The sequence below is a fragment of the Chiloscyllium punctatum genome, chromosome 14 (genome assembly GCF_047496795.1).
Source record: "Chiloscyllium punctatum isolate Juve2018m chromosome 14, sChiPun1.3, whole genome shotgun sequence".
NCBI lineage: Eukaryota > Metazoa > Chordata > Chondrichthyes > Orectolobiformes > Hemiscylliidae > Chiloscyllium > Chiloscyllium punctatum.
Window position 1 is genome coordinate 39,540,129 of NC_092752.1, and position 22,582 is coordinate 39,562,710.

The 22,582-nt window shown below is 40.1% G+C and overlaps 1 protein-coding gene across 1 annotated transcript in view; it reads left to right on the forward strand.

The window, feature by feature from the left end:
* Positions 1–496: 496 nt before the first annotated feature.
* The window catches only part of LOC140485736 (short transient receptor potential channel 3-like), a 190,820-nt gene continuing 168,734 nt past the window's right edge, over positions 497–22,582 (forward strand). The window contains exon 1 of the mRNA XM_072584215.1: positions 497–564. The gene's annotated coding sequence lies outside the window, so the exon portion shown is untranslated. The remainder of the gene's footprint in view (positions 565–22,582) is intronic.

The following is a 22,582-nucleotide window of genomic DNA, read 5'->3' on the forward strand; positions in this document are numbered from 1 at the left end:
GGCCATGTTGCAAAAACTGCTGGCCTGCCTGTCTTGACTCTGCCTTCACTGTTAGACATAAAATATCATTGGAGGTGGAATGAGGCCCCTACATGGCCAGTTAAGGTCCTGACTCAGTCAAAGGGCAGGCAGGTTATTTGTGCCTTCTCCACCCATTGTACAATGGGAGACAGGTATGGGTGGGCATGAAGACAGTGGGAAGACAATGCATTTTGTTTTATGAGATCTCCCACCTTCAATATGCCAGCAGGACATAACTGTGAAATCTAACCTGTACTTCCAAATCAGGATCATGTGTGACTTAGAAGGAAATTTGTGTTACAATGTTTCCACAGGTCTGCTGTCGCATTTTACATGATAGTGGTTTCAGTTATGGAAGGTACTGCTGGAGAACGCTCTGAGAGTGATTGCAGTGTGCCCTGTAAATTGTCTACACTGCTGCCATAGCACAAAAGCGCTGGAGGGAGTAAATGTCCAATGTGCTGGACAACATGTCAGTCAAGTGGGTTGCTTTGTCCTGGATGTCGAGAATTGTTGTTGGAATTCCATACACTTGGGCAAATGGTGAGTATTCAATCATACTTCTGATATGTTATTTTTAACTTGTGGCTAGACCAGGAATCAGGAGATGAGATACATGTCACAAGATTCCCAGCCTCTGACCTGTTCTTGTAGCCATAGTATCTATGTGGCTGGTTTGGTTCCATTTCTGGTCATCAGTAATCCCCAAGAACTTTAATAGTGGAGAATTTAGTGTTGATAATGTCAAAGGGCAACAGTTAGATCCTGTCTTACTAGAGATAGCCATTACCAGCACTTACATAGAATTAATGCTATTTGCCACTAATCAGGCTAAGCTTGAACTTTGCCCAGGTGCTGCTGCAAGCTGGCACAGACTGCTTCATCACCTGAGACATTACAAATTACAATGATCACTGATTGGTTGATTGATTTATTGTCACATGTACCGAGGTACAGTGAAAAGCTGTGTTTATGAGCTTTACAAGCAGATATAGTAAGTAAAGATGTATGGATCACAAACATTTACAGAGAGGCATACAGGTTACATTGCACAGAGTGTGCGCTAGGCTAGGTCAGTGTTAGGAAGATTATTATTTGAAACTAGAGAGTCCAATCATCAGTTTAATAATGGCCAGGAAGAAACTGTTCCTGAACCTGGTGATTATTGTGTTCAGGCTTCTATACCTTTATGGAAGAGGTTGTAGGAGATCATTATCAGGGTGTAAGGGATCTTTGATTATATTGGCAGCCTTTCCACAGCAGTGAGCTGTGTAACATGGAGACGATGAATGGAAGGTTGGCTTCTGTGATGGTCTGGGAAACTGACGGTGGACATGCCTGCTTCTCATTTTATGATGGAGGGAAATTCAGGCAATTGATGTTGGTTGGGTTTAGGAAAGGACTTTGGAGAACTCCTGCAATGATGCCTTGGAGTTGAAATGATTGCCTTTCAACAACCACAAGCATCTCTCTTTATGTTAAGTATGACCACAACCAGTGAAGAGTTTCTCCCAATTTGCATTGACTTCAGTTTGCTAAGGCTTTTTGATGCCACACTTGGTCAAAAGCTGCTTTGATGTGAAAGGCAGTCATACTCTTCTCACCTCTTGAGTTCAGCTTTTTTGTCCATGTTTGAACCAAAGCAAGACTGTGATCTTGAACTGAGTAGATCTGGTGGAACCCAAATTGAGCATGAGTGAGCATATTACAGCTGATAAAAGATTTCCAGGTAGAGTTTGTGTATCCAGTGCCATAGATTTACTCATTTATACTAGATACTAGCCCATGTTTAAGCAGCAGTAATAAATAAACATTCTTACTATTGTACATATTTCCTCTCAGTGGACTAAGTAACTTAGCAGAATAGCCAAATCCATCTTATTATCATCTTTCCTCTTTGTTTTAAGCACCAATATTTCTTCCGATGAAATCTCATACATTCCTAAAGACCTCTAAATTAATAAGACAAAATATAGGCATGTAATATATGTGTAAGATGTAGATTTATTTCAATTTTAAAATTTATCTAAAAATTTAACAATGAAGTTACCTCCCATCCAAATGTTACTTTAGTTTTATTTACAACTACTTTATTTACATGCCTCTGGAATTGAATTAAAGTGAAATACTGCAGATAATGAAAATCCAAAACAAACACGTCAAATGCTGGAGAAACTCAACCGGTCTGGCAGAATCTGTAGAGAGAAACATAGTTCATGTATCGTATCAAATATGATTCTTCTTTAGAACACAAAAGTCATACCGGACTCAAAACATTAACTCTGTTTCTCACTTCACAGATACTGCTAAATCACAGTTACTCTGACCATTCTCTGTTTGTTTCTGGAACTGAATGCTTTGTCTCTGTTATGATAACCATGAAACCATCATCAATTGTTATAAAAATCACATGTTTCACTAATATCCTTTAGGGAAGGAAAACTTCCATTCCTACCTGTCAGGCCTACGTATGACTCTGATCCAAGATGATATAGTTCATGTTTGACTGCTGTCAGGAGCAATTAGAACATAGTATGTAGAATAGTACAGCACAGTACAGGCTCTTCGCCCTTGATGTTGTGCCGACCTTTTATCCCACTCTAAGATTAAACTAACCTACACATCCTTCATTTTATGATCATCCATATGCCTATCCAAGAGTCACTTAAATGTCCCTAATGTATCTGACTCTACTATCATTGCTGGCAGTGCATTCCACGTACCCACCATTCTCTGTGTAAAGAACTGATCTCTGACATCTCCCCTCCACCTTCCTCCATTCACCTTAAAATTATGCCCCCTTGTCATAGCTATATCCACCCTGGGAAAACGTCTCAGGCTATCCACTCTAACTATATCTCTCATCATCTTGCACACCTCTATCAAGTCATCTCTCACCCTTCTTTGCTCCAATGAGAAAAGCCCTAGCTTTCTCAACCTTTCGTCATAAGACATGCTCTCCAGTCCAGGCAGCATCCTGGTAAATCTCCTCTGCGTCATTTCTAAAGCTTCCACATCCTTCCTATAATGAGGCAACCAGAACTGAACACAATATTCCAAATGTGATCTAACCAGGGCTTTATAGAGCTGCACCATAACCTTGCGGCTCTTAAACTCAATCCCCCCTGCCAATAAAAGCCAACACACAATAAGCCTTCTTAACAACTCTATCAACTTGGGTGGCAACTTTGAGGGATTTATGGACATGGACCCCAAGATCCCTCTGTTCCTTTACAATGCCAAGAACCTTGTCTTTAATCTGTAATCTGCTTTCACATTCGAACTTCCAAAATGAATCACTTCACACTTTTACAGATCGAATTCCATCTACCACCTCTCAGCCTAGCTCTGCATCATGTCAATGTCCCATTGCAACTATAACTGCCCTCCACACTATCCACAACTCCACCAACTTTTGTGTCATCAGCAAACTTACTAACCTACACTTCCACCTCCTCATCCAAGTCATTTTTCAAAATCACAAAGAGCAGAAATCCCAGAACAGATCCCTGCAAAACACCACTGGTCACCGAGCTCCAAGGTGAATACTTTACATCTAGTACCACCCTATGTCTTCTATGGCTAGCTGATGTTGTATCCAGACAGCCACATTTCCATGTAACCCATATCTTTTTACTTTCTGAATGAGCCTACCATGGATAACCTTATCAAATGCCTTGCTAAAACCCATATACGTCACATCCACTGCTCTACCTTCATCAATGTGTTTTGTCACATCCTCAAAATAATTCGATGAGACTTGTGAGGCATGACCTGCCCCTCACAAAGCCATGCTGACTATCTTTAATCAAGCTATGCTTTTCCAAATAATCATAAGTTCTATCTCTCGGAATCCTCTCCAATAATTTGCCCACCACTGATGTAAAACCGATTGGTCTATAATTCCCAGGGTTATCCCTATTCCCTTTCTTAAATAAGAGAATAACATTTGCCACCCTCCAATCATCTGGTACTACTCCAGTGTACAGTGAGGATGCAAAGATCATCACCAAAGGTGCAGCAATCTCTTCTCTCGCTTCCCATAATAACGCAAGGTTGTCCCGTCTGGCCCAGGGGATTTATCTATCCTCGTGTTTTTCAAAATTTCCAGTACATGATCCTCCTTATCATCAACCTGTTTAAGCATCTCAGCCTGTTTCATGCCATCCAAATGAAAAGGTCTTTCTCACTAATGTATACTGAAGCACGAGGTGGCACGGTGGATCAGTTGTTAACACTATAATCTCGTAGCACTAGGGACCTGGGTTCGATTCCAGCCTTGGGCGACTGCCTGTGTGGAGTTTGCTCATTCTCACCGTGTCTGCATGGGTTTCTTTCGGGTGCTCTGGTTTCCTCCCATAGTTCAAAGATGTGCAGGTCAGGTGGATTGGCCATACTAAATTGCCCATAGTGTCAGGTGCATTAGTCAGAGGAGAATGGGTCTGGGTAGGTTACTCTTCGGCGGGTTAGTGTGGCCTGTTTCCACACTGTAGGGAACCTAATCTAATCTAAAGCAAAGTATTCATTAAGGACCTTCCCACCTCCTCCAATTCCAGGCACAAGTTCCCTCCAATGTCCCTGATTGGCCCTACCCTCACTCTGGCCTTTCTCTTGTACCTCGCATAAGTGTAGAATGCCCTGGGGTTTTCCTTAGTCCTACCCACTAAAGCTTTTTCATGCCCTCTTCTAGCTCTCCTAAATCCATTCTTCAGTTCCTTCTTGGCTACCTTGTAACCCTCTAGAGCACTGTCTGATCCTTGCTTCCTCAACCTTAAGTAAACTTCCTTCTTCCTCTTGACTAGATATTCCACATCTCTTGTCATCCAAGGTTCCTTCACCCTACCATCCCTTCCTTGCCTTAGTGTGACAAACATCTGGCTCATAGCAGAAGCAGTGATGCAAAGGCAAACAAATAGCCCTTCCACATATCTGACCCAAACTCTGGACCAGATACACGGGTGACACTTTTGTAATTATTAAGAGAACACAAATCAAGAACACACACTGCATTATCAACACCCTGCTCACAGGTATCAGACTTATGAGAGAGGAGGAAACCAACAATCAACTCCTAACCTGCATGTGATGGTTGAAAAAACACAGAACAGTGAATGCACCACAAAAATGTACAGAAAAGCGACATATGGATTAGATCCTTAACTACAACAGTAGCCACCCAAACACACATAAGAGAAGCTGCAGTAGGACCTTGTTCAAAAGGACTACAACACACTGCAGCACTTCCGACCTGCGAAGAGAAGGAGAACTCCTCTACAGAGTCTTCGCCAAGAATGGAAAACCCTGCAAATACAACTTCAAGCTCCTTACAGACAAATGCCGCGATGAGGACATGTCATGACCCAACACACTAACCACTCTGCATTATATAAAAAATGTCTCAGAACTGACAGCCAGACCTCTCCAACCACTCTGATTCATGACAGCCCATAAACCGTCAGCCACGCTCAGACAACTCACTAGGACAAAAGACCCTATAATCATCACATGCAAGATAAACATAATTTACAAGATTCCATGCAAACACTGCATGAAACACTATATAGGACAAACAGGCAGACAACTAGCAATCCGCATCCATGAACATCAACTAGCCACTAAGCACCAGGACCAGCTATATCTAGTAGCCATTCATACAGATGACAGGGGCCACAAATTTGACTGGGACAACAGAACGATCATAGGACAAGCTAAACAGAGGACAGCCAGAGAATTTCTAGAAGCAAGGCACTCATCCACTGACTGCATCAACAAACACATGGACCTAGAGCCAATATATCGGCTTCTATCAGAACCAGCAACTGGAAGCAGCAAGAACGGAACCAAATAAATTCCAGACGATGCAATACAGCAGCGCTTCGCAGGAGGCTTCAAAGCCCTGAAGAGGTCACCTAGACAGGGGACGAAACATCTGCATGTCAACTTCCCAGGTCAGTGAACATACAGCAACTGACAGCCAAGCTACAAATCTTTATGCAAATCTTGAAAAGAAAGAGTTGTAGGAACCACAGGGGATCCCAGTCTATTCATACTCTTTTGGTAAAAGCCAAACCGTAGTGAATCTCTATTATCCTAATAGTAGGCATAATATCTTCTTCTACTGCTATCTGCTAATATATCATCTTCAAATCACCACAAAGAACCAGAAGCTGGCTGTTCAGAGATAATGGCTACCCTTCTCCACTTGGCTGATGATACATGTCTGCCACTTGATGATATGAGAACAACACATGCACAATAAGAAACAAGCTACCATCAGAAATATCATGGAACCAACCACTGGCATTCTTAAGAAACATGCAATCTCAATACCCTATTTCAATCCTTGCCTCAGTAATTGACATCTTGACCACAAAATCAAAATAAAGTTAACTACAAAACAAATCAAATTTAGAAATCAAACCGTGTCAGCCAACAAAAGTCAGCTAATCACTATTATTCTTTCCCTTAGTGCCCATTTGCCTCTGTCTGTACTAGTGTATGCAGTGTGGTCTTGGTCAATGAAGCATGACTGATAGAAGGCTACTGAATTCATCAACAACTTTGGAGCAAGAACCAAGAGGCTAAAAGGTAGACTTGGATACAATGTTACAATGATTAGTAAGTAACAGTTCAGAATCAGAGAAAATTCAGTCCACTGAGACACTCCAATGCTTTCTGGTTAGACAACAGTATTTTCTCCAACTGCTTCATATGTGGCTTATTCTTTTGTTGAATTAAGTAATTGTTCTTTAATGTTTCATTATTTATACATTAGCATTTCAGGTTATTTGTTGAGTGGGCAAAACTAAAACAAATTATATATGCAATCAGGAAAATGTTCTAAAGCATTAGGAAGCACAGTTATTTATTTCATATATCAAGATTGTACTTAGTGGAAATGTAAACAACAAATTAGATATGAAAAGATAATTTCATTCTCTTTTCCCATAAAAATTAATTAAACAGATATGATGATACAGATGCATCACCCTACCTTAATTTGCATCACTTTACTTTCCTTACTCCAATATCTAATAGAGTACACCTGCGAATAAATAGCTATTAATTATCATGCTTTTTGTGGTAGCTGCAGATAAAAATTTTTACAATGAAAATATTTGTGTGAAATGATGAATGAATATTTATAGATTAAGAATTTTTCATCTTATGGTCTTAGAGAATCATAAAGTACAGAAGAAGCCGTTCTGTATTGCCAAAAATGTCTACACTAGCCCCACTTTCCCACACTAGGCCTGGAGTTTTGAATGTTATGACATTTCAAATGCTTATCCAAGTACATTTTAAAGGTTGTCCATTTTCCCACCTCAAGTACCCTCCCAGGCGAACCAACACCATCCTAAGTGAAAACGGTTTTCCTCAAATACCCTGTAAACCTCTTGCCTTTCACTTTAAATGTTGCAATTGTACCAGGCTCCACCACATCCTCTGGCAGCTCATTCCATACACGTACCACCCTCTGTGTGAAAAGGTTGCCCCTTAGGTCTCTTTTATACATTTCCCCTCTCACCCTAAACCTATGCCCTCTAGTTCTGGACTCCCCGACCCCAGGGAAAAGACTTTGCCTATTTACCCTATCCATGCCCCTCATAATTTTGTAAACCTCTATAAGGTCGCGCCTCGGCCTCCGACGCTCCAGGGAAAACAGCCCCAGCCTATTCAGCCTCTCCCTATAGCTCAAATCCTCCAACCCTGACAACATCCTTGTAAATCTTTTCTGAACCCTTTCAAGTTTCACAACATCTTTCCGATAGGCAGGAGACCAGAATTGCACGCAATATTCCAACAATGGCCTAATCAATGTCCTGTACAGCCGCAACATGACCTCCCAACTCCTGTACTCAATACTCTGACCAATAAAGGAAAGCATACCAAACGCCTTCTTCACTATCCTATCTACCTGTGACTCCACTTTCAAGGAGCTATGAACCTGCACTCCAAGGTCTCTTTGTTCAGCAACACTCCCTAGGACCTTACCATTATGTGTATAAGTCCTGCTAAGATTTGCTTTCCCAAAATGCAGCAGTTTATCTGAATTAAACTCCATCTGCCACTTCTCAGCCCATTGGCCCATCTGATCAAGATCCTGTTGTAATCTGAGGTAACCTTCTTTGCTGTCCATTGCACGTCCAATTTTGGTGTCATCTGCAAACTTACCTCTTATGCTCTCATCCAAATCATTTATGTAAATGACAAAAAGTAAAGGACCCAGCACCGATCCTTGTGGCACTCCACTGGTCACAGGCCTCCAGTCTGAAAAACAACCCTCCACCACCACCCTCTGTCTTCTACCTTTGAGCCAGTTCTGTATCCAAATGGCTAGTTCTCCCTGTATTCCATGAGATCTAACCTTGCTAATCAGTCTCCCATGGGGAACCTTGTCGAACGCCTTACTGAAGTCCATATTGATCACATCTACTGCTCTGCCCTCATCAATCTTCTTTGTTACTTCATCAAAAAACTCAATCAAGTTTGTGAGACATGATTTCCCACGCACAAAGCCATGTTGACTATCCCAAATCAGTCCTTGCCTTTCCAAATACATGTACATCCTGTCCCTCAAGATTCCCTCCAACAACTTGCCCACCACCGCGGTCAGGCTCACCAGGCTATTGTTCCATGGCTTGTCTTTACCGCCCTTCTCAAACAGTGGCACCACGTTTGCCAACCTCCAGTCTTCCGGCATCTCACCTGTGACTATCGATGATACAAATATCTCAGCAAGAGGCCCAACAATCACTTCTCTAGCTTCCCACAGAGCTCTCAGGTACACCTGATCAGGTCCTGGGGGTTTATCCACCTTTAACCATTTCAAGACATCCAGCACTTCCTCCTCTGTAATCTTGATATTTTGCAAGATATCACCATCTATTTGCCTACAGTCTATATCTTCCATATCTTTTCCACAGTAAATATTGATGCAAAATATTTATTTAGTATCTATCTCCTTAATGCAAATAGTTTGGATGGAACAAATTTTGGCAGTTGCGTCCAGGAAGGATTCCTGACTCTATGTGTCGATAGACCATATTGGATTTGAAGCTTGGCAATGAAACAGGTCAGGTGTCAGATCTCTTGTTGGGAGAGTATTTCAGTAATTGTGATCACAACTGCTAATCTTTACTATCGTCATAGAAAGGGATAGGAGCAGACATTATGGGTAAGTATTTAATTGAGGGAGGGGGAATTATAAAGCTCGTCGGCTGGAACTGTGGAGCATAAATTGGGAACAGATATTCTCAGGGAAATGCATGACAGAAATGTGGAGGTCGTTTAGTGAGCACTTGCTGCGAGTGCTGGAGCTAGGAATCCTGGTGTGGGAAGCCATTCTAGCCAAGGCACGCAATTACAACCACAGGGACGCAAAAACAATTAACTTCCTAGCTGCACTAGAATGTATGCTCAGAATTAACTGGGTAAGCAAGGAGACACAGCAAGCTGTCAGACAAACCATTGTAAAGCTTACTTACAAAGAAAAGACAAATGAACAACTTCAACACCAAAGACAGAGAAGCCCTAAACCCACTCAAAAATGACAAGACCATAATCATAATACCAGGGGATAAAGGCAGAATGACAGTTATTATGAACAAGACCGAATATATTCAGAAAGCAGAGAAACTTGTTGAGGATACCGACACCTACCTAGAGAGTGAGTGTGACTCTCAGCTAACCAATAGAATAAACAATACACTACGGAACCTCGGAAAAAATGGACTGATAACCAGAATTTACCTGTAATGGATGAGACCAGAAAGCAACAATGTCCCAAGATTTTACGGATTACCCAAGATACACAAACCAGATATACCACTTAGATCCATTGTTGCACTTCCAGGAACTCCATCACATAAACTGGCAAAAGAACTGAAACACCTTATCAGCAGATCCAAACACTCCATACAATCATTGCATGAATTCCTAGATAACATCAAGAACATAAACATAGACAAGGTCAAAGCAATGGTCTCATTTGATGTAACAGCACTGTTCACTTCAATTGACAAAACTTTAGCCAAAGAGACAACCTCTTAGACAAACAAAACAGATGACATGACAGGGAACCTATCAACAAAGACTGCTTATTCAAACTACTAAAACTGTGCTTGACAACACACTTCAACTTCAACAACTAAATATATGAACAGATCAGTAGGACACCTATGGGCCCACCCATCTCCAGGCTCATTGCAGAAGCTGTGATGCAAAGACTGGAACAAACAGCCCTCCCACAAATTGGAGCCAAACTCTGGACCAGATACGTGGACGATACTTTTGTAATTATTAAGAAAACAGAAATCAAGAACACGCATTGGATTATCAACACCATGCTCACAGGGATCAGATTTCTGAGAGAAGAGGAAACCAACAATCAACTCCCATTCCTGGATGTGAGGGTAGAAAGAATACAGAATGGTGAATGCACCACAAAATTGTACAGAAAAGCCACACACATGGACTAGATCCTGAACTACAAAAGCAACCACCTAAACACATACAAGAGAAGTTGCATTAGGATCCTGTTAAAAAGGGCTACAACACATTGCAGCACTCCTGACCTGCAAAGAGAAGCAGAAAAACACCTCAACACCTTGACAGAGGCTTCGCCAAGAATAGATATCTCCGCAACTTTAATCACAGATATCTAACAGACAAACACCGAGGACATGCCCTGACCCAACACACTAATCATTCTACCTTATATAAAAAACATCATGGAACTGACAGGCAACACCTCAGACCACTCTGATTCATGACAGCCCATTCCTGATGAAGTGCTTTTGCCCGAAACGTCGATTTCGCTGCTCCTTGGATGCTGCCTGAACTGCTGTGCTCTTCCAGCACCACTAATCCAGAAGCTCATAAACCGACAGCCATGCTCAGACAACACCTCACCAGAGCAAAGGATCCTGTATTCATCATATACAAGACAAATGTAATTTACACGATTCCATGCAAAGACTGCATGAAATACTATATAGGACAAACAGGCAGACAACTAGCAATCCGCATCCATGAACATCAACTAGCCACCAAAATCCACGACCAGCTGTTCCCAATAGCCACATACACAGATGACAATGTCCACAAATTCGACTGGGACAACACAACGATCATAGCACAAGCTAAACAGAGGACAGCCAGAGAATTTCTAAAAGCATGGCACTTATCCATGGACTCCATCAACAAATACATGGACCTGGACCCAATATCCCAGCCACTACAATCAGGCAACCAGAAGCAGCAGGAACGGAAATAAACAAATTCCAGAAGACACAGTACAGTAGCACTTCAAAGGAGGCTCTAAAGCACTGAAGATGTCACCGAGACAGGGGACAAAACATCTGTAAATCAACTTCCCAAGTGAACATGCCCACAACTACAGCAACTTTTTCTGTTTTCATTTGGGACCTGTCATTTGGGACCTACTTCAGGTTTCACCTTTTTGGTACTGCATTGGATGATCTTACTGGGATGTATTAACATGGAAGAAGTGTTCCCTGAAATGTGTAGAGTCTTCTATATAAAGCCTTCTTCATCCTTCCTTTCTGCAGAACTTATGTTCTCTGTAGCCACTGTTGCATTTTCCTGTTAATTTGCAAGCCCAGAATTATACCTGCAAAGTGAAATCAAATCCACTACCCTCTTTGTGATAATGCAGTCACATCCCTGTCAAATCCAGCAATTCACCGCAACATCTGTGAAACACTCCACAAAAATATTGCCACAAACTTTGCAGCAACAGAAATATGTCTATGCAGAACAGCACCAGATCAGCAAGTTGGAGTATTAGCCCTTTAAATAGCTCTGATGGCAGATAAAATGCAGTTAAACACTCTTGCTGTGAGTGATTTGTCTAGGCGTTCAGTGGATCTGCATGGCAAGCTGTGAGGGAAGTGGCTGAAAATACCATGCAAATCGAGTACTGTAAAAATTAACTGCTGCAAACATTCAAAGTCAGTCAGATAATCAAAACTAGAGTTGCCAGTGCATGGTATTTTCTGACACTTATGAACTTCCGTTGCACTGGCATCTCTAGTTTTGATTATCTGACTGACTTTGAATGTTTGCAGCAGTTAATTTTTACAGTACTTGATTTGTTAAATTTTCTCTAAATCCTTTTTTGCCATGTTAGTAGAAGCTGTAATTTAGTTAGTGATTGTTTCTATAAAACTAGAAGAACGTTCATTAAAGTTTGCCAAAATAACTGCTAAACTGAAGAGAGATTTTAAAAATCACTGAATGTGAAATATTACAGTAGGCTTCCTTGACAAACTGAAGCTATTATTATTGATCTCAATCACATTCTGTAGTACATACTTAGACAAAGTTCTTGCTCTGAATTTCAAATGCTATGACTTGGATTTTATGTTTCTACTTTGCAGTTTGGGAGTTAGTGAGAAATCTGGAAATATGTGCAGTGCATTTGGCAATGATTTTTTAAGCTACTGCATTACCATTATCATTTCTGGATTTCCTGACCCATTAACATGAATGTGGAGGATGACAACTGACACAACATGATTTCAACTTCAGTATCTACACAGGATTAAATAGGATATACGATAATGAAACAGGCCAAGCCAGTTTCATGCTGGCTTTTATGCTTCAGTCAAGCATCCTCCACCTTTCCTCATCCAAGTTCATCCTGTACCTCTATTCCCTTCTCCTTCACATGATTGTCTAGCTTTCCCCTGAATTCATCATTACAATCTACTACAATCAATCCCTTTTGTAATGAATCCCATATTCTCATCACTCTTTTGTGAAAAAAAAATTCTTTTGAATTTTCCTTTTGGTTTTCTTGGTTACCATCTTATATTGATGGCTTCTAAGTTATGTTTGTTCACACAAATGGACATATTCCCATCCTATCAAAACCTAACTTTATTTTAAAGGCTTCTATTTGTTCACCCCTTCAGCGGTTTTTAGTTTTTTGGTTTTTTTAATGGCTTGGCAAATCAAAGAGAGCACTTGAGCTATGAAATTTGATGGATTCTGGAACTGAAAATAGAACAGAATGAGTTGACAGAGTGGAATGCACAGATTCAAAGGCTGTGTCTAGTTTTAGTTATATTCCCCTTAGACCAGAGGCTATAAACACTGTAAAGAGGTTCTGCTTCCTGCTGATGGAAGGGTGAAGTCTGCAGGAAAACAATAAGGTTGTAACGGAAGTTTCCCAGAAGATCAACAACATGAATATGGTACCATGCTGATGGAATCAGTTCCAAAGGAAGATTAATGTCATAAGCTTGCTAGGAAAGATAATTACAGTGGCTCATTCAAGTACATTCACCAAGTCCCTCACACCAACTCCTCACATCTAACTTTTCCAGTCATCTTGCAAAAGAGTAGGAGACATTAGCACAGTCTTATTATGCTTGGTCATTGGAAGGAGAGAAATAGGAGCCATTCAAATAACGGGTGACAGAATTAAATATTACACAAGCAACACATCACACAACACTCACACATGCTGACTTACTCACAGCATGGATGAAATAAAATCGTCTGCATTGTGATCACATAAAGCATTCTTAACTTGACAGTTTTAATACATGTCTTTAATCAATAGATTTAATCTTAATTCTATAGATTCTGGAGCAGCACCTGTGGACTGGAAGGTCACAAATTATTTAACTATTTAAAGGTCACAAACTATTTAAGATGAAAGAAGAGAGAAAACAGGGAACTACAGATCTTTTAGCCTTTCATTAGTCGTAGGGAAAATGCTACAATCTATTATAAAGATAGGATAAATAGATTCCTGGTTGATACCTGGATATATTGGCGTAGATTTGTGAATTGCAAATTATGTTTGACATAGGATCGTGATTAGACTGTGCTCCTAGAGTACTGTTTTAAAATTGTGGTCTCCTTATCTCAGGAAAGATATTATTGCCATAGAGGGAGTGCATCAAATTTCACCAGTCTTATGAAGAGAGATTGAGCAAACTAAGTCTGTATTCTCTGAAGATGCAAAGGAAATGAGGTAATCTCCTTGAAACTTACTAAGTGATATAAAATGATAGACAGGATAGATGGAATTAAGGTGTTTCCCCTGGTTGGGGAGTATAGCACAAGGCAGATGAGAAAGCTTGTAACCTTACATGTGACACATTGGGTACAGGATATGCGGGAAAGCGCTTGTTTTGGGGGGGTGCGGGTTGCCATTTGTTCAGAAGAATTAAGCACATCTGTTATTAGTGTCAATGGATTGCTGTAAATAAGGTGAAAACATTTGTTCACTTGTGGAATGTGTGGCAGTACTTCCTTCTCACCCCGGGGGCTGGAGGCTCGCATATTTCACAGTTGGATGTCAAATAACTAACTTTCTGGTTTATGTGGAAGACTCTTAACAAAACTCATACTCAATAGGGAAAGAACTTGTAATTTAATAAGCTGAGTGGATATGCATGTAATAGAATAATCATGATATATCTTCATGTATACCACACTGAACAGATTTGAATTTATGAAGTTCAGCTCCCTCATCTTGACTGTTCTGAAAGGTGAATGTCTCATTACCCGTACAAGTTAGGAAAACATGAAGGCTGAAACTGAGATGGAAAAAAGTCGAACGATGTTCATGTGTGAGTGAGAGAGAGAAAACATTCTCCTGTAAATTATATTCACTGACTGAAGGTTTCAAGACACACACACACACACACACAGAAACTGGTGGAAAGATTAACTCTGTGGTCTGATTTGCGTGAACACTGGCTTGTCATGAATTGAATGTTTGTGTGTTGTTCCCTGGAGCTTGAGATCCAGGAATGTTATGAATTTATTTTGCATTCTGGGAATCTAAGATGATTTTAAAAGTAAAAGCCTTTTTAGAGGTCAGTGATACTAGGCATGTTAGTCGAGTGAGTTTACTTCATGACCTTTTCCACGTATTTTAGACTGGTCTGTCATGATGTACTAGCCAAAGGAATTGACCATTGGGCCTGGCTCAATCAAGGTTTCCCACTTTAACGTGCATGTAGCTTAATTAGTCAACCCTACTCAGACCTGTCAATGAGTTTCTCTTCCTTGGCAAACTTTTGCCATTTTATTGCTGCTTATCTGATCAAGGACATGTGGCGTTTTTGTAATTTTAATACCAAATTCTGTATAAAGAAAGCATGTTTGCAGCAATAACGGGAATAGCCTGAGAGAGCTCTTAGGGGTAAAAGCTAGCGCTGCTACTCTGTTAATGGTTTTAGAACCTTAGCTCAAGCTTGGGTTGTAGGTATCTATGTTATAGTGTTACATTGATGCTATTGGTAAATAAAGGTAATAATTTAAACTAAACTGTCTGTAAGAGTTTTATATTCCAGACTACCACAGAGTACAATTTCCTGGACAAATCAAGAGAGGCTTACAGGTCGAGTCCCATCAGGGATTCCCTGAGCCGTCTCGAATAGGTACTTTAACACAGAGATCAGAAGAGTTTATTTTTAATTCAGAGGTTTGTGAATCTTTGTAATTGTCTACCACAGAAGTCAGCGAAAGCTCAGTCTTTGAATATATTTAAGGTAGAGATTGATAGATTTTTAAATTATCAATGGCATACAAAGTTATAAAGATGGAATAGTTCAAAGGCATAAAGTATTTGCTTAGCCATGGTCATATTTAAGGGCAGGGCATACTCAAGAGACTGAATGGCACACTCCTGTTCTTCTGTTCCTATCTCCTATGGGGATTCCAAAATTTCACATGTGATGGTGCAGGTGATCAAGACATAGAATTTGGGACTCCAGCATAAAATGCAGCCTTTTCTCAGCCCATTTCTTTTTATCACCTTCCCCAGCATGACACCACAGCACAAGTCATTAACTCATATGCTACCTTGGGTCCCGATTGCCAAGCCTGCCTCTGGAGATACAGATGGAGTAACCTTTGGCAGAGCCCTCAGAGAAACCAAAACCCACAGAACATCAGCCAAAAGTGCCTCAGCAGACAGAACAGGGGTATATGCAACCTACCTTAACCTTTTCTGAAGCCACAGGAGTTGCAGCATGTGAGGAGAAAAAAGCCAAAAGATTGTAGTTGCCTGAAAGCTAAGCACATTAATGTGTTACACAGTTAGATTATTAAGTTTTTAAGTTTTACTGTTGAAAGGAAATACTATTTATTTCCACGACTTTTTCTTATTTTGCCAATCTTTGGTTGCTGCCTGGCCTTTCACTTCTGATAAATGAAAAGAAATATTTCATTTACGTAGTGTGTTTCACCATGATCACAAAATGCTTTACAACCAATGAAGTGTTGTAATGTAAGGAATACATCTACCTCATCCTCAACCTACTCAGAAACACTTGAAGAGATTCTGTGCTCTATGCCTTATTCGATATGCAAGCCCAAACCTTGCAGCTTTGCAATATTGTTCCATGTCCAGCACCAGAACCACTCTGGAGACCCTGACTGATGTATCATGAGGTTTCCTAGAGTGCTGTCGAAGCTATATTCAACATGCTGATGATTTGCTCAGTGACATTTCTGGTTGTCCAATAGCCTTCAATGTATTACTTTTGTACTTCATTGATGTAATGCGTATCACCAGCCAGATTTGAAGTAGGTATGTTTTGGCTCTGAGCAACCTGGTGGTAACTCTGCTTCATGCCATGAAGAAATCATGGAGGTGGTATGCTGCAGGATGGAAGCATTGAGGCAAATGCCAAGAAATCTGGAGCGTGCCTGTATGAAGATCTTTTTGTTGTTGTATACTAACTGCACATGCGATGTCTTAATTCTTTCATGTGTGTAGTCAGTGATTTGCTGCACCTGTAGGAAACCAACTAGAGCTACAACATGAGTTTCTGCCTGTGACATCAGTAGCAAAGTTGATATAATTATGAGTTCTGAGGAATAAGTTATCAATGAGCTAACAACAAGCAATCCAGCATATGTCTCTGGTCAGGACCCGGGCACAAAGACTTCGAGAAAGGTGATGACCTTGAGAGTCATTGGTAAAATATGGTCATCAGATTCACTTGGCAGCAGTCATGTTCCAACAGGCTGCAAATGTCTGCCACAAATTGAATCCCCTGGTATTCTGACATATGTTGAAGAGGTTTATCCTTTACCTGCACATCGGCTATTGTAAAAAATGAAAACTGGATCTTCCTATTCATCTCTCCTCCTCTGTGGAAGTCCAGATCTGTGAAGTACAGAATACTGGTGCTCCTGCTGGAGACTCACCAGACCCTGGTGTTCTTGTTGGTGCACCTCCTGACTTTCTTATATCTGTTGATCCTGTTGATGTTGCTGGTTCTCACTCAAGGTTTGAAATATAATAACATAGTCCATTCTGATTTGATAATTTTGAACTTCTTGGAGTTTAGGCATCCATCCTCCAAAAGTTTCATTATAACCTTCAAAATTGTGAAAGTAACCTTTCTCAAAAAAAGAGAACGTGAGGACTGCCGATGCTGGAGATCAGAGTCGAGAGTGTAGTGGTGGAAAAACACAGCTGGTCAGGCAGCATCCGAGCAGCAAGAGAATTGACATTTCAGGCATAAACCCTTCCTGATGAAGGGCTTATGCCTGAAACGTTGATTCTCCTGTTCCTCGGATTTTGCGTGACCGGCTGTGCTTTCCCAGCACCACACTCTCGGCCCATATATTTCAAAAAGCAGATAAAAGAGCAGCTGTGAGGTTTATAGTACATTTGGCATATTTTCCTGTTCCATCTATCTTCAGCCCCCTCAACTGCTGCTATATTCTCACTCTGATTTCATTGACAAGCCCCAGGAAATCTCTGAGACTCATGGACTCACGATTAAATTTAAAAGTCTTGTTAGCATTGCTGTAATTGGATGATTAACAATCACTCAAGTTGATAACTTACATGCTCTGAGGATATTATTCACACACAGTCTGACACACTGCAATGTATTGGAAAATTAGAAATTCGGAAATTGTTGAGTTGGAGACGGCTTCCTCGTGTCTGTCAATCTTTTCACTTATAATGTCCCAACCATTGCAGACTTGCATGTTAAATTTCAACCCAATCATTCATTTTTGAAAAATGTTTGAACCTGATCATTTTCAAGTAACCATTCATTAAAAAAAACTGATCAGAAAGTTAATTGAATTATTTAGAGAATGTAACTTCCAGCTTGTAATTACATAGATTGTAATTGATTGACCTTACAATAATGGGCAACAATGGAAGGAAGAAGTGGAAGTTAGAGCAATGTCTCCCAAATATCATCCATTAATTTCAAAGCACTTTTCTATTTGGTCTCAGAATATATAAATAAAGCTGGTAAGAGCATATTTATTGCCTTCTTTAATTGCCCTGAGAAAGTGGTGTTGGACCTTCTGCTTGAAGCATGGTAGTTCATGGAGGTTTTAGCTTGGAATTTCAATCCTCAACTTATTTAATTAGACACACTTCAATTGTGGTGTCTGTGCTCCCATTGAGATGATTGACTCTGCCTTGATAAATTAAAATGATGACATTGTTTCCTCACCATATTTTATGGTGTTACATCTTGCTAAAAGTGCTTTTTGTAGAAAATCCATGATTTGGAGGGTGTTTGCAGGGAGTACAAAGCTGTCCCTGATTTACTTCCTGGAAATCTTCTGTTATGAAGAGTAGACTGTCATAAATAATATTCATTAAGTCTTATCAGTTAAATGCACTTAACTACTGAGCACAAAGTTTTACAACTAGTTAATCTTTACAGATTTCTAGATTTCATTGAAAGAGTCTTATTGTATAATTTGTTTTAAAATCTTGATTCAAATCTTATTACAACATTGAAAGGAAATTATAAATCTGCAATACTGATGCTATCAAAGAAGTAATATCTTCCCAGAAATATTATTTGTCTTAGTACTGAAACAAAAAGATTTTTTTCCAAATGTTAACTGGTTACTAGACTCTATTTTCAATATGAGGGGCTGCTCTTCTGCCTCCAGAAGAGCTAATGAAGATCTGCTGTTGACCTCCTTTGAAATGTCCATGGTCAGAGGGTATTTGGGCCTGAAGGGAGCCAGACTGCAGAGTCTGAGGGTTGCTGCATTTCAATTTCTGCTGTGCTAGTTATGTCCAGGTTGGTTAGTAGATGTTGTTTAAAGGGTTGGAGAGGAAAAATATGTGCTGATATCCCGAGAGAAGGAAAGACATGACCATCCTGTAGTGCGACCATCTCTCTTGTAGGGCTGAAATGCATTATTTCTTTCATAGGGAAGAATACAGAAGAGAAAAGTTACTGAAAAGTAAGGTAATTGTTCAAGTAATGCATATGCTGAGAGGGAGAAGAAGCAAAATGCAAACATGATAAAGAGGTAGTGAATGAGGAATAGGTATCTCGAATTTGAATTGAGGAAAGAGTCTTACTGTAGTTGGTGATTTTGCTGAAGCTAATATGTGAGAATAGAATGCTGCCAAAGATTGGTGTGAAGGTTGCAAGAAAGGGTGTGATAGAAATGAAAATGGTGGTCAACTGTGGCCTTGTGCTGAATGGTGAAGGAACTCATGAAAAAGATTGTTGAAAATCCAGGAGGAAGTACAGTAGCTACATGTTGTAAAGTGAGAGAGGAATGAATAAAGAGTAGAACTTGATATTGCTACTCTGGAAAGATAATTAAATGCTTCCTGCACTGTATTCCAAATCTGGATATTACCTTTATAGATCTGACAGTCTCGCTCCACTTCTGATGAATCAAGTGATTGGCACCCTTCCTGGCACTGTTTAGAAACAGACCTTCCCTCATCATCACTTGCAAGAAAGCTTCTGTGAACATTGGCACCTGTCCTCAACTATCTTTTTTTTTAGCAAGTTCTTCCTCCACAACATAGCAAACAAAAAAACGCCATAAGGAATTCAACCCCATCTCAAGAGATGCTTTCCTGTTTAATAAAACCCCTGACTGACAGTCAGAAATTTTAAGCCAGGTGTGGATGTGTTGAACTTCAGTGGGAAACCTTTTCAGTAGGAAACCTTTCAATCATATCATAATAAGGTCATGGACTGTTCCCAGAAGCAGCAAATTAATTTTAATTCCATCCCACTACTGTACCATACAAAAAAAAGTTTTGAGTTAAAACCAAGACACCAGTGCTTGCATCAACCATTTTCTGATAACCAATAGTATATGTGACGAGACAATTAAAATTCAACCTCAATGCCAAAAAGCCACCATATACTGCACTCATGATGTATTGTTTTCTCACAAAAACCAGCCCTTCCCTCAGACACTGGAAAGTTAGTGTGTATTATTCTGGACATATGTGTCGTTTTAATCTATTGAAGCCTGACTGAAATTGATTAAGTCCTGAATTAGGATCTTAAAAGCTCCCGATCTAGGAGATATACATTTGTACTTCAATCCCTGAAACAAACGGGTAGTATTTGGTGGTTTAGTGGTTAGAACTGCTACCTCACAACACCAGGGAACCTGGTTCGTTTCCGCCCTTGGGCAACTATCTATGTGGAGATTACACATTTTCCCTATATCTATGTGGCTTTCCTCTGGGTGCTCTGGTTTCCTCACACAGTCCAGGTTGGGTGGATTAGCCCTGAGAAATGCAAGGTTACAGGGATAGTGTCAGGGGAGTGGGTCAGGGTGGGATGCTCTTTCGAGGGATGTTGGACTACATGGTGTGAATGGCCTGGTTCCACACTGTATGAATTCTATGAATGTTGTAAACCCATTGTGCCACTTGGTCCCTCTTTGGTCTATGAAGTTTGTACCATTGTGACCTTTGTATGTATTATTGTGTTATTGCATATATTATTTATGTGATCTAGTTCAGAAATGACATGCAATTGATTATAACAGTTCACTGATATCCATCAGCAGTGTATACTCCTCATGGCATGCATGTGCATCACTGTTTTTTGTTATCTTCAGGCCTCTCATTTGCATATATTGATTCAGTGTTGGCAGCTAAGACTACTTTATTACATTTCAGTTTGTTCCCAGAACTAAATCAGTCACTGCCTAAACAGAATCTTTTAATGCTTTGTCAAGCATTGTCTAAATTTATATTTTTATGATTCACTGACCCTGCAAATATAAATAGCATTTAACTTAGAAGGTAGAGTAGAACTGAAGGAATGTATACAGGCTTGTGTCCAGTGATTAAAGGAAAGTATAATGAATAGCCTAATCAAAATGTATTGATATTCCTGGAATAGTTGGAATCCAATGAAGTCTGAGATCTTGTCATTTGGAATGATATTTAGTGAGTTCAGGAAAAGGTACCAGAGGGAGTGGAGCACTGCAGCAAGAAATGTTCTCAAGAAAACAAGTGACAGAGGGCATGGCTAAAGAAGTATAAGAAGGAAGATGGAGGTGGAGAAATCATGTGTATGACTGCAAAGTAAGGAGCCTTTGTGTGTCTATAATAGGATGCTGAAGGGAATATCAGGGAATTATTCATAGCGTTGATGAAATAGACTTATGGGGGTTTTAAGGAACAACTTTTTTATTCTCAGTAGCACCTTCCAAATTCATGGTCTCTACACACAGGACATGTGCATCCGATGCATGGGAATCACTATCACTGCAAGTTCCCGAAGAACCTACTATAATACTGGAAAATCCCCACCACTGTTCACAATCTTTTGTTCTTGTGTGGATCAGCTATCTGGAATGTCTTAGGTAGATTTGTGCCATTGATTCTTTTTATCAGCATTAGTCTAAACTATTGATAGCAATTAAGGAAGGATACCCAGTGAAAATCTTCGGCAGAATATCGATACGGTCTGGATAATCTTCAAAGGTTTATTACATATTACTCAACCTGTTAAGTAATTGTCTCTCGAAAGACATCATGCTCAAATAAAGAGTAAGTAATCATTACTGCTTCTAGTGCTAATGAGGTATGAATTGTTGATTTGTTATGTGTTGCATGGCAGTGTTATTTCTGTTGCAATCCATTTTCAATACGAATTGACCTTATTCCAGTAATGGCAAGGCTTTGGTGTAAAATCATCTGTTGTAGTTAGTCGCTTACTGCTGATTAAATTTCTGATCTTAAACTCATGGGATTCATTCGTGGAGTCAACTATTTTGAAAGGATGGGATGCTGAGATTTTAGTTTCCTCTCCATTAGTAGCTCTGATGGTAAGAAACCACATTGGAGTGCAATGGAATAGTACTTTTGTAGAGTTGTGAGATGTCTCTGTTCTTTTTATTGAGGCTTTTGACTTTTGAACTGCACATTCGGCTTTTAACTGAGTGTACTCATTGGTTGAACCAGGGAAGTTGGTTGCTGGATAGTTGGTTTGCAATGCAGTGTGACACCAATTGCATGGATTCAATTTCCATATCAGCTAAGCTCAGCATGAAGGCCCTGCCTTCTTGACTGTGTCCCTTGCCAGAGGTGTGGTGACCCTCAGGGTAAAGCGATCACCAGTTGTTTTTTTCTGTAATGAGATGTGTTGGAAACTGAAACATTGTTGTAAATTTCTCTAACACCTCATTGACAAATTAGGTAATTCTCAGTTATAACCACATTTAAGATTCCATGTGTGGCAAATATTTCATGTAGGACCTGCTCCTGTGGAATATAATTTCTTTACTTCAATTTATTGAG